Source organism: Dasypus novemcinctus, chromosome 2 (genome assembly GCF_030445035.2).
Source record: "Dasypus novemcinctus isolate mDasNov1 chromosome 2, mDasNov1.1.hap2, whole genome shotgun sequence".
In the NCBI taxonomy this organism is placed as follows: Eukaryota; Metazoa; Chordata; class Mammalia; order Cingulata; family Dasypodidae; genus Dasypus; species Dasypus novemcinctus.
Window position 1 is genome coordinate 79,155,575 of NC_080674.1, and position 13,376 is coordinate 79,168,950.

Below are 13,376 nucleotides of genomic sequence, written 5' to 3' on the forward strand. Positions count from 1 at the left end.
TACATGTACATTTGTAATTATTATGTCTTCCTGATGTTAACTGTTTTATTTTTATGAAATTTCTCTTTTTGTTTCTAGTAATATTTCCTATGTTAAAGACTATCTTGTTTGACATTAATATAGTCACTCCCGCTCTCTTACAGTTATTGTTTATATGGTAAATCTTTTTTCATCCATTTTCATTCAACCTATGCATGTTATTGTCCTTTTCTTTTTTATGGTCAAAAACCTTATATTTAGAATTAGCCAGTTGGACTCAGTTTACATAATCCCAATTTTGCTGGCAACAACCAAAGCATCATAGTCAATAGCCAGTCAAACACATGCCTTATTCTCTCCATCAGACATGATCAAGGTGTTCACCTTGGCCACATTAGTGTCACAGAGCTTCTTTACAGCCTGTTTGATCTGGTATTTGTTGGTCTTAATATCCACAATGAACACAAGTGTGTTGTTGTCTTCAATCTTCTTCATGGCTGGCCCAGTGGTTAGAGGGAACTTGATGATGGTACAGGGGTCAATCTTGTGTCTCTGAGGGGTGCTCTTCTGTTTGGGTTGCCTTCTGAGATGCAGCATCTTGGCCTCCTGGAAGATGGGTGATATGCAGACCTTCTCTTTTGTGTGTGGCTGTAAATGTCTCTCAGTACTGCCTTCTTGAATTTCAAAGCCTTTGCTTTGGCATCAGTTTGGGGAGGGACAGGGGCTTCATTCTTTGCTTTTGGTACCACCTTCCTGAAAATCCTACATGTGTTTTTAATCTAAAAAGTTTCTCTTGTTTACAGCATATAGTTGAAACTTGCTTTGAATCGAATTTGGCAAGGCCTGCCTTTTGATTGGAGTATTTAATCCATCTACATTTAATGGATTTGTTAATATATATAGGTTTACTTCTAATTTTTTGCTATTTATTTTCAATATTTATCATGTCTTGTTTGTTCCTCTGTTTCTCCTTTACTGCCTTCTTTTTTTTTTTTTTAAGATTTATTTATTTATTTATTTATCTCCCCACCCCCACCCCCGGTTGTCTGTTCTCTGTGACTATTTGCTGCATCTTCTTTGTCTGCTTCTGTTGTTGTCAGCGGCACGGGAATCTGTGTTTCATCAAGTTGTGTCAGCTCTCCGTGTGTGGTGCCATTCCTGGGCGGGTTGCACTTTCTTTCACACTGGGTAGCTCTCCTTATGGGGTACACTCCTGGCGTGTGGGACTCCCCTACACAGGGGACACCCCTGCATGGCACAGCACTCCTTGCACGCATCAGCACTGCGCATGGGCCAGCTCCACATGGGTCAAGGAGGCCCGGGGTTTGAACTGCAGACCTCCCATGCAGTAGACAGACGCCCTAACCACTGGGCCAAGTCCACCGCCCTGCCTTCTTTTGAGTTAAACAAATACCTTATTAGTTCCTCTGTTGATTTTTTCTTATGATTTTTAAGTGTATATCTTTTAGTTATTTTCCAAGCAGTCCCTCTAGGGATTATAACATACACATTAACTTAACACAATCTGTTTCAGGTTAGTATTAACTTATTTCCAGTAAAATAGAGCAACTTTTCTCCAATATTGCTCCATTTACCCCCTCTTCATGCTATTATTGTTATATATAGTGTTATTCTATGTTATAAACCTATGAATACTGTGTATAATTTTTTGTTTAATACAAATTTATTCTTTTAAAGAAATTAAGGGAAGAAAAAAGAAAAATAAATAATTATGCAATTTTTTATATTTAGCATCTACAATGCTCTTCTTTTTTTTTCTTATGGATTCTATTTGTCATCTAATGTTTTTACATGGAGATAAAAGACTTCCCAGTGGCGGTCTTGGCCCAGTGGTTAGGGCATCCGTCTACCACTTGGGAGGTCCAAGGTTCAAACCCTGGCCTGTGTGGAGCCAGCCCATGCACAGTGCTGATGCGTGCAAGGAGTGCTGTGCCACGCAGGGGCATCCTCCGCATAGGGGAGCCCCACGCACAAGGAGTGCGCCCTGTAAGGAGAGCCACCCAGTGTGAAAGAAAGTGCAGCCTGCCCGGGAATGGTGCCACACACACAGAGAGCTGACACAACAAGATGATGCAACAAAAAGAAACACAGATTCCCGTGCTGCTGACAACAACAGAAGCGGACAAAGAAGACTTGCAGCAAATAGACACAGAGAACAGACAACCGGGGTTGGGAGGGGGGGAAGGGGAGACAAATAAAATAAATAAAAATCTTAAAAAAAAAAAAAAGACTTCCCTTAGTATTACATATAAGGCAGGAATTATAGCAACAAATTCTCTCAGTTTTGCTCAGTTGGAATATCTTTATTTTGCTGAATATAAAATTCCTGATAAATTCATGATCATTTGTGTTTGTCTTGCTCCTTTCAAGATTTTCTCTTTGTCTTTGGCTCTTAGAGTTTGACTATAATATGTCTAGGTGTAGCTCTCTGCATTTATCCTACTTGAGGTTTTTTTGAGATTATTTGTTCTATAAATTAACATTTCATAAAATTGGGGAAGTTTTGATATTTTTTTTCTGCCTCTTTCTTCTCTCATTCTGGGATTTCCATTATACATATGTTGGTTTGTGTGATGTAGTCCCTTAGGACTCTGAGACTTTGTTCATTTTTCTTCAGTCTTCCTTTGGTTCTTCATTTTGGAGAATTTCCATTGATCTATCTTCAATTTTGCTGATTTTTTTTTCTTAAACTATCCCAACTCTGCTGTTGAGCCCATCTAATGTATTTTTTCATTTTAGTTATTGTACTTTTCAACTCTAGATTTTCCATTTATTTTTAATAGTTTCTATTTCTTGTATTGTTATCTCTATTTGTTGAGTCCTTACACCACATTTCCTTTAATCCCTTTAGCATAATTTTCTCTACTTTTTAAATATATTACTAATAACTTATTAATAATCTATCATATAAGTCTCTCAGAGTCAGTTTTATTGCTTACTTTTAAAAACTGAATATGTTACACTTTCCTGTTTCTTTGCATGTCTCATCATTTTGTTGTTAAAGGCTAGATGTTTTAAATAATATATTGTAGGAACTCTAGGTTCAGACTTTGTCCTGAGTATTTCTTTTACTTGCCTGGACTTAAATAGCAGAATCTTTCTCCTCCCTAGTATACATTCACTAATATAACTGCTGAGTATTTTTATTTTTTTTAGTATGGCTTTCTAGAGATAACCCCTGATTCTGCGTAGTGCAGTGGTCAGTCAATCATTTAGTCAGATATTGTGTTCAAATACCTTGAGCCTATAAGGCTACCATCCTCTGCTGATGAATCTCTGTGTGGGTTGTAAAAAAGTTATCAAACCTGAGTCTGTTCTCAAGTCTGCCTTGGCTTTCACTTTTCATTGGGTTCTCTCAGGTGTCCCCTGTCCTATGCATGCCTGTAATTTCCCAATCAGTCATGGATGTGTAGTAGAGAGTTTATCTAGCTTTCTATGGCTCTTTCATTTCCAGGTTCTCCTATTATATTTCTAGGTGGTTCATTGCTCACTTGGACTGGGTCCTCAATCTCAGGCTAATGAGTTATGGGTTTCCTCTTTTATTTCCTGCCAAGTCTCCTATTTTTATGGGCAAACGCCACAGGTTTTTAACCTTTACCCCAAATTGAGCCTGCCCCATCTGAAAGCAGAGCTACTGGTGTTTGGAGCCAGCAATGTGTTGGCAACGCTACAATTCTCACACATTGAGCTGAGAAAGAATGGGAATGAATACAGTCCTAGGCAAGATGGCTGCAGAATCTCACTGTTCATACCAAAAAGTACATTTTTCATAAATAAATGCATCTCAATTTGTTGTTGTTGTTGTTGTTGTTGTCTTTGGACAATTTCCAGAGCCTAGAAAATGTTGTTTCTGACTGTTCAACTTCATCCTTGTTTTTTGGGAAAAAAATTCCCTAACCTCTTCATTCTACCATAACAAAAAATCTCACCTTACAGCCATCTTTAAGCAGTTTACCAGAATGTATTTCCCTCCCATGTGAGAGGCTATTAATCTGTCTTCCAACATACACACATGGGCAGTGGACAAAATCATAGGATGACTTTTAAAGGAATTTAGATTGGAATTTATACTTTTCTTTTGACTCAAACCATAAGAATTTTATCCCATGAGGAGAGCTTAGTCTGTCATTGAAAGAATATTTCAGAGAGCTCTGAAACACCAAGAAGCTACCCCTGATGGCTAAGAAAAATGAGAATGCAAAAGTGAGAATGATTTAGAAAAAAGATGAATTTAATATTGACTTTCTGGAACTAAAAATGTTAGCTAGGTCTCTAATGAAATATTTAAAGCTTCATAACTTTAAATTAATTGGGAGAGGAAATGGGGACAGTTGGTATTAGGATGGTGGGTCATTTTTAAAACTTTAATGTTAACTTTTAAACTATTTTAACTGTCAGAATGCATTTAAAGCTACTTAATTTTATGATTTTCAAGTATCTGTAATAAAAATAATAGTAACAAAGCTACAATTTTGAGCAAATACTCTGTGCCAGGCTCTTTTTATGGATATTACATTTAATCAACAATTGAGGCAAGTATTTTCAGAAAAATTTACAGTTGAGAAAACAGGCTGAGAAAAACTAATTATCAAGAATGTACCCAAGATCACACAGCTAGTAAGTGCTAGAATCAGGTCCAAGCAGGAGTCCTTGACCTGCTTGAATAATATTTCATAGACACTTATACATAGCTTGAAAATAGACTACATTCCTTAAAGACCTCCTCCAAAATCTTGTTTACACTATTCAGTAGATAACTTTTTTAAATTTAAAGGCTAAAGTTCAGTCTGGTAGTTGGTTTGTTCCCTGCTAATGTCCTGCTCTCCCTGTTTCCTCCCTTCCTTTTAGCAACAGAGAATACCCCAACACCTCACAAACACAAGTACACAATGCCATCATAGCTATTCAGCTAGAGACTAAATTTTCCAGCTTCCCTTGAAGGTAGATATGGATCATGTGACCAAGTGTGAGCCAATGGGATATGAGTAAAAGAGTTCCACCTCTGATCAACCCCTTAAAGAAAAATATACTTCCCTTCAATTCTGTTGGAATCAACAAGATCCTCTGCTTTGGAACTGGAGATGGAAGACATGCTAAAGACAACAGAATCAACCTGCCCACCAGCTCCTCAAAGAGCACAGCTGCCTTGCCATCCTAGATGGCTTACTTCTGGACTGGGCCTAGAATACCTTTACAAAGAAAGAAAGGAAGAAAGGGAGAGGGGGAGGGAAAGAAAGGCTAAAACAATGTTAAAAGCATTTATTGAACAACTAGGTATGTGGCCAGCTCTTGACTTTGGCACTTTACTCAACCTCCCTAAGCTTCTGCTTCCCCATGGGTAAAATGGGGTGATTATCTTTCCTTCCTCATACAGCTGCTGTGAGGATAAAATAAGATAAATGTGGGAAACGGGCTTTGGCCCAGTGGTTAGGGCGTCTGTCTACCACTTGGAAGGTCCGCGGTTCAAGCCCCGGGCCTCCTTGACCCGTGTGGAGCTGGCCCATGCGCAGTGCTAATGAGCGCAAGGAGTGTCGTGCCACGCAGGGGTGTCCCCCGCGTAGGGGAGCCCCACGCGCAAGGAGTGCGCCCATAAGGAGAGCCGCCCAGCGCGAAGGAGGGAGCAGCCTGCCGAGGAATGGCGCCGCCCACACTTCCCGTGCCGCTGACGACAACAGAAGCGGACAAAGAAACAAGACGCAGCAAAAAGACACAGGAAAAAAACAGACAACCGGGGGAGGGGAGGGGAATTAAATAAATAAAAATAAATCTTTAAAAAAAAAAAAGATAAATGTGAATAAACATTAACACAGTGCCTGGCATATAGTAAGAGCCCAATGTATGTTATATTTACTGCTTATCACTAGGCTAGTTGCTATAAAAGTTTAGAATATGGCTATATTCTGTGGCTACAGTAATTCCTTCAAGTACTGAGTGCCCTCAGATTCTGAAGGGAGTACCGGCTTAATGAATGCTGTTGACTTACAGAGAACTTGTAGCTGCTAGCAAGGCGGTGATAATATCAAGGCTGTGTTTTTCCTTTCTTTTTTTTTTAAGGTTTATTTTTTATTTATTTTTCTTCCCTTCCCCCCCTCCCCCCAGTTGTCTGCTCTCTGTGTCCATTCACTGTGTGTTCTTCTGTGTCCACCTGTATTCTTGTCAGCGGCACAGGAAATCTGTGTCTCTTTTTGTTGCGTCATCTTGCTGCGTCAGCTCTCCGTGTGTGCAGCACCACTCTGGGGCAGGCTGCACTTTTTTCACCCTGGGCAGCTATCCTTACGCAGCTCACTCCTTGCACATGGGGCTCCCCTACGTGGGGGACACCCCTGCATGGCATGGCACTCCTTGTGCACAGCAGCACTGCGTATGGGCCAGCTCCACACGGGTCAAGGAGGCCCGGGGTTTGAACCTTGGACCTTCCATGTGGTAGGCAGACGCCCTATCCATTGGACCAAATCTGCTTCCCAAAAGACTGTGTTTTTAATCTTCCTTTCAACAACCTTTCTTCTCACCATTCTCACCATCGCTCTTTTTTAAATAGGAGGTTTTAGAAAAGTACTTTTTTTCCCCATAGTTGTGGGTTATGTTTTATATATATATATACACACACACATGCACACACATATTTGAGGCTAATTCTTAGAAAATGAATGCCTCATTTTGAGGTCACTTCATTACTGGATTACCAGGATGATATATTTCTTTCAATAAAGAGATTACTATTTTCCTGCTATATTATTACTCCCTTGCCTATCCCCTATCTGGGCTTCCCTCAATTCTCTTTTGAAAGGATATGTAGCAAATTTAGAAAGTGACAGCATGGTATGACTGTTCAACATTCAATTCATGTCTTCAGCACCAATTGAGAAAAGGTTAGATACATAAGTACTGCTCCTTGTTTACTGCAATCTCACAGTTGTGGCAAATGCCACAGGACGCAGGGCTGGCAATGAGCATTAGTTAAATTTGGCCGTAAGTCTTCCTCTCCCTCCTGCAACTGCATCTCTTGTCTAGGCTGCTGCTGGTTAATGCTTATAATATGTTAATTTGTGAAAATACGGAATAAAAGCAAGGACATGGAGAGGAGGGCTTGGGGAGAGCAGACTGACAAAGGAGAAGGAGATATCAGAAAGAAGGGAATGAGAAAATGGGAGAAGAGGTAAGAAGGGGTAGAGGAAAGGTCAATGCAGTTTATGCAGGAGTAGACTTTTAAAAGAAAAAGGGGGAAACAAAGTCACAGGCAAAAAGGAGGAGGTATTTCAATTTGTTCTCTCTGGCAATGACATAGGAACAATGGGGACAGAAATACAGTAATAATCTCAAATCTAATGAAAGACACAAATCTGAGTCCAGACTCCTGGTTTTTGTTTGTTTGTTTTTGCTTCTTGAAAAATGGAAAGGGAATTATTTGCATCAATTCTAAGGCAGTCACGTCTCTGCCCCCTTCCCCAGTCCTGCTTCTGGTGACAATTTATGGCTAACACCTTCGAGTCTAGGGATAACTGTGGGGCAGGGGTGGGGTGAATCCTATTCCCGAATCCTAAATCCTACCCTAGCTCCACAGGGCTTGGCCACCTGGACTGGCCAGGACTTACAGATAAATATAAGTGAGGGAGGTGCCAGGGGTCTGGGTGACATGTCGCTGCAGAGGAAAAGCCCTGGAGGTAGGGCCCTCATGTGGCTCTGACATCTTTAAGAATCAGGTTTCTGCCAGGTCGCCAGCCCTGGTCGCTGGCCCTATGTCTGATGTCCGGCCAGCCTCTCCCTCCCAAAACTCTGCTCAACTGCCATAGGAAAGGCAGGTGTTGATTTGCCTCCTGACCTTCCATACCATGTCAGGAGGAGTTAAAAAAAAAAAAAAAAATGCAAAAGTTCAGAGAAAAATGAACTAGAAAAATGAGGGATGACAGTAGGTTGTGAAATCTGAACCCCAATTTCTAAGTATTTCTGTAACTAGCTTTGACCGAGCAAGTTTGAAACAACTGCCTTTGGAACCAGCATTTCATCTTTCAACAACATGCTCAGTTGAAAGACCTAGAAAAGAGAAGCATTAATATTTAAGTATGCATCTGGCTCTTTATTCCTCCCCAATTTAAAAGGACTGTAAATTTTTCAAAGGTTCTGGATGAACAACTTTGGATAGTGTCTGGGTTTGCTTGGCCCATGAAATGTGGATGTTCACATTTGGGCTGAGTGGCTCCTCCTCTTCTCCAGCCTGCCGAGGAGTTTTCTTCAAAGGATTACAGTCCAGATGCATATTTCTTAGCCTCTTCTATTTTTCTATCCTAATCCAAATTCCCTCCACATTGGCAAAACCCTGAGAACAGCCAGGAGAAAACTTTTTCTTCAGCGCCAGCCCCAGCTGTACTACTCAAGGGGAGGCAAATCCAGCACCAGCTTTTATCAGCCATCTCCCTCCCAAGGAACTGTGCCAGAAACCACCTCCAAACAAGGCAGACTCATTCCCAAGAACCTTCCAAGGAAAAGCGCTCAACTCTCCGCCAGTGGCTTGAACCTTTCAGTTCCACTTGAAACAGATTTGAGTTGTCAGGACTCTTTTTTTGTCAAAGGCGGAGATATAGTTGAATTTGAGAGGATAAAAAGAAACACGCACAAGTTGTCAGGTATTTCTTCCAAGTGCATGGAATTTTAAAGCTTTCTCTCTGACTTCTATCTGTCCCCAGTATGAATAACAGATACCTCCTTTTGGAAAACCAGTCACCAGGTTGAAAATGAGAGGTTCGTATAGGCGTCCATTTGCCCAGAGGGATAAAACTATTATAGCGTAATATACCACTTAGAGCACAAGTGCTGGAGCCAGGATCTTTGAGTTCAAATCTCAGTTCCACCATTTACTACTTCTAGGTAACTTATTTAATCTATTCCTCATGTTTCTTCGGCTGGAAAATGAAAATGTTAACAGTGTGAATTTCATAGGATTGGTGTGAGGATTAAATAAACTAAGAGTTAGTTGGCACATAGTAAGCTCTCTACCTGTATTAGCCATGCTCCTCCTCCTCCTCCTCCTCATCATCATCATCATTACATATTTTTTGCAATAGGGGTCTCTAGTATGGAACTAGTCTCCCAAGAGAACAAGTTCAGGAGGAAGAATCCTAAGGAAGTGATCCCCTTTTCTAATCATTTTTCAACCATGATTACTCACTTTAATAAAGAGAGCAGATTTGAAGAAAAAAAAATGCACATGCAATCAAGGTGGTACTTCCTGGCCCTGCTGGCTAAACCTGCCCCCTAAGTTGACAGCTGCAAATTAAGGGATTCCTGAGAAGGGCTTTTGCTGGAACAAAGAAAAACTCACAAAATACAGTTTCATTGATTTTGTAATTGTGAGTTTAGGGTTGTTTTTGACACCAGCTGCCCCCAAATGAAACACTTGGAGCTATAGTAACATTTATTAGTACAGAATTGATTTACAAAACTCAAAGAGGGCAAGGAATTCCTATGAACTGTAAATTAGTAAATTGCTTTTTAATCTACCATAAAAGATCACTGAAAAGTCCTTTTAAAATCAAAGGTCTGCTAATTCAATCATGAATACATTTACCCAATGGTGCTCAAGGCAAGAGGAAACTTTAAAGGCTGCACAATTACCATTTAAAACATATAATTTAAGAAATGATTTAAGTTTCATTATAGTATGGAATGCAGGTATATGCTATTCTGAGGAGACATCGGCCTTGACACTAATATTTGCTTTAGAAAATGGAATAGCATTTCCTGCATTATGAGCCAATGAAGAAAACGGTGAAGATCGTTTGGTACTATAGATCGCTGTCATCTTTGGGGCAGAGTGTGGGTACTCCTAAAGCTTCAGGTACAGGACAAGACAGTGAGGGGGTAAATAGGCCTGGCGTGGAAACTGCATCAAAGATAGAAATCATATATTTCAGTAACCCATCCCCCATTTAAACTTGATAAATATAGAAACTAAGACTCAGGTGGAGTGATTTGCTTGCTGCTAATCAGTGGCTAAAACCCAATTCGTCTCTTCATTCAGCCCCCTTTCTAAGATGTCAGTAGTTCTCAAATGTTAAATTGCTTGGGGATCTTGTTCAATCTGGTTATCGCTGTGCCTCCCATTCTGATTCAGTACGACTGGCATGTAGTTACATTTTTTAACAGATCCAGGCAATGCGAATGCAGATGGTTCTAGACACCACACTTTGAGAAAGTCTGCTGTAAGTCAAATGCTTTTCAATTTATTAGGCTATTCATGTAATTATTCAGAAGTGAGACCCCTTCCACAAGTTGCAGAAAGGTGCCTCCGATGTGCCCTGAACAGCACACTGAGGCGTACTTGGCTCCTCGCTATACTTTGCTTCTCAGGGTAACCCCTGCAGCAGCAAGATCATCATCACCTGAGAGCTTGTTAGAAGTACACCCCAGAGCTAACGAATCAAAAATTGCCTTTTAAAAGGACTGTTAAGGTATTAGCCCTAAAAAGGAATGACATGCTAATGCATGCTACAATGTGGGTGGACCTTGAAGATATCATGTTGAGTGAAATAGGCTGGACACGAAAGGACAAATATTGTATGACCTCACTTATATGAAATATTGAGAAAAAACAAATTCGTAAAGACAGAAAGCAGATTATAGGTCACCAGGGGCCGGGAGGGGGTGTGGAGTCGGGGAAGGCGAGGAATGGGGAGTTATTGCCTAACAGGTACAGAGTTTCTGTTCTGAGTGATGAGAAAGTTTTAGTAATGGATGGTGATCCCAGCACAATATTGCAAATATACTTAATATCACTGCATTTTATATTTGAAAGTGTTAATAGGGGAAATTTTACATTGTATATATGTTACCACAATAAAATTTTTTAAAAAATAAAAGATGCTTCAATATGTGTTCATTAATTGTAACAAATGTACCATGCTGATGAAGGATGTTGCTAATATGGGAAAGTGTGGGACGGGGAGGGAGTGGGGCATATGGGAATCCTCTATATTTTTTATGTAACATTGATGTAATTTAAACATTCTTTTAAAAAATAAATAAAATAAAATAAAATAAAATAAAATAAATAAAAGATGCATAGGGTAAATTGAATGCACAGCAAAATTTGAGAAGCTAAAAGCTCCAGCCTCTGGCCCCAAGGAACCTGTTCTGGTTATCTCTTGCTGAAAAATAAATGACCACAAAATCTTGTGGTTTAGAAAAATGCTGATTTTGCCCTTTTTTATTATCTTTTTAATCTTTTTATCTGTATTATCTTATTTTTAAAAGATACATAGATCACACAGAACATTACATTAAAAAATATGAGAGGTTCCCATATACCCCACTCCCCACTCTACACTCCTCCCATATCAACCACCTCTTTCATCAGTGTGGTACATTCATTGCATTTGACGAGTGCATTTTGGAGCACTGCTACATGCATGGATTATAGATTATGTTGTAGTTTACACTCTCTCCCAGTCCATTCAGTGGGTTATGGCAGGATATATAATGTCCTGCATCTGTCCCTGCAATATCATTTAGGACAATTCCAAGTCCTGAAAATGCCCCCACATCACATCTCTTCTTCCCTCTCCCTGCCCTCAGCAACTACTGTGGCCACTTTCCCCACATCAATGATACAATTTCTTCCATTGCTAGAGTCACAATAATTCTATGGTAGAATACCAGTAAGTCCACTCTAATCAATAGTTTATTCCTCCATCCTGAGGTCCCTGGGATGGCAATGTCCGCTCCACCTCTAAATCGAGAGGCGACTTAGATCCCCCATAGCTGATGGATGGGTACTGATTTTATTATATCTCATGATTTTATGGGTCAGGAATTGGGACAGGACTCACCTGGGCGATGTGTTCTTTTTCTGATGCCTGGACTTCAGCTGGGCTGGCTCAGCCGTTGGGATGGCTGGAGCCGTTGGGATGGCTGGGATAGTTCAATGAGATCTGGTCTAGGACTTGGTTCTTCTTCACGGGGCATATGCCAGAGCTGGGACGTCTGATATGGCACCTTCATTCATGTTTACTTCTAGGTTGGTCTGAGTGGACCTGCCAGGAGGATTTCGGCATCTCTCTTTCTACTTCTTACTTGGTGCCTGGCTTCCCCCATATCTGGCATTCCAAGAGGCAGGAAGTGGAGACTGCCAGTCTCTTACAGCCTGGGCTCAGAAATTGGCCCAGCGTCACTTCTACTGTTCAGCATTGGACACAGAGTCTCGGCATGTCTCCAAATTCAAGGGGATGAGGATAGGCCCCAACTGTCAAAGGGAGGGGAATCTGTGGCCGTCTTTAATTTAACACAGAGCTTATTTACTGTGCATGGGAACTGCTTAGGGCTGTGAACCACCTCAAGCCAGTCCTTGATCAAAGAGTCAAACTGTAAGGTCAAAATCATGAGTGAAAAAAGGGAGATTTCCTGGAAAAAGTGATATAGGAGATTGGACTCAGATTGGACCTAGAAGCATGAGTAGAGGCTGTAAAAGTGGAAAGAAAGGGGAGGGTATTCAAGAGCAACTTATAGATCTATTATAACCCAAGCCTAGCTTTTGTCCCATTCCTCACTCCACTCCAGCTGGGCCTTGGGTTTCGGCCATGGCATGAGCGTACTCACCTGGTACTCTTCCCACCCTGATCTTGCATGTAAATTTGCAAAGCAAAATCAGCCATTCAATGAGAATCCTATATTTCATGCATGATTTTTCTGTAAACCCACAACTTCTGTAATTAAAAAAAAAAAATCAACCTTTCTGATGAAAGTTTCCAATGAAATCTGAAATTTGCCATAGGCTTACCACTATTCTAAGTACTCACAAAAAAATCAACAAACTTTGAACTATGTCACAGAGTTGTTTGCTCAAATCTGTATAATTTCCTGTCTAAAATGGATGGACAAACTTAGGACTTGATTTTATAGCCATTTTATAGGATACTCAACCCCCACAATGACTTAGAGAAGCAGCGAGGAATGTATATACAGATGTGTAACTTTTAAAAAGCAGTAAGTTAATTGAATATAAAATATGATCCAATTATATAAAGACATAAAATCATGGAAGAAAAAGATGGCAAAATGTTAACGTTATTGCTGGGTTGTAAGAGTATATGTGAATTTTTTTCTCTTATCTCATCCATGTTTTGATATTTTCCACAATGATTATGATTATTTCCATAACCATAAAAAACATACATGGTTTAAAGATACGTTTTGCTTTTGCTATTCAGAGTATACTCTAAGAACTACCGCATAGTAATAAATTCTTCAAAATCACAGTTTTCACAAACCCTGTCACAAATCCTTCCAGAGATCCTCATACTACTGTTTGGCCTGATAAATGCCAGTTGTGTTCTTCAAGATTTACTTGTCAGGAAATCAAGACACACAGAATGAATTATTTCAGA

At 40.1% G+C, this 13,376-nt stretch overlaps 1 pseudogene; it reads right to left on the minus strand.

The window, feature by feature from the left end:
• Nucleotides 1–261: 261 nt before the first annotated feature.
• LOC139439977 (large ribosomal subunit protein uL23-like) overlaps nucleotides 262–13,376 on the minus strand; it is a 36,991-nt pseudogene continuing 23,876 nt past the window's right edge.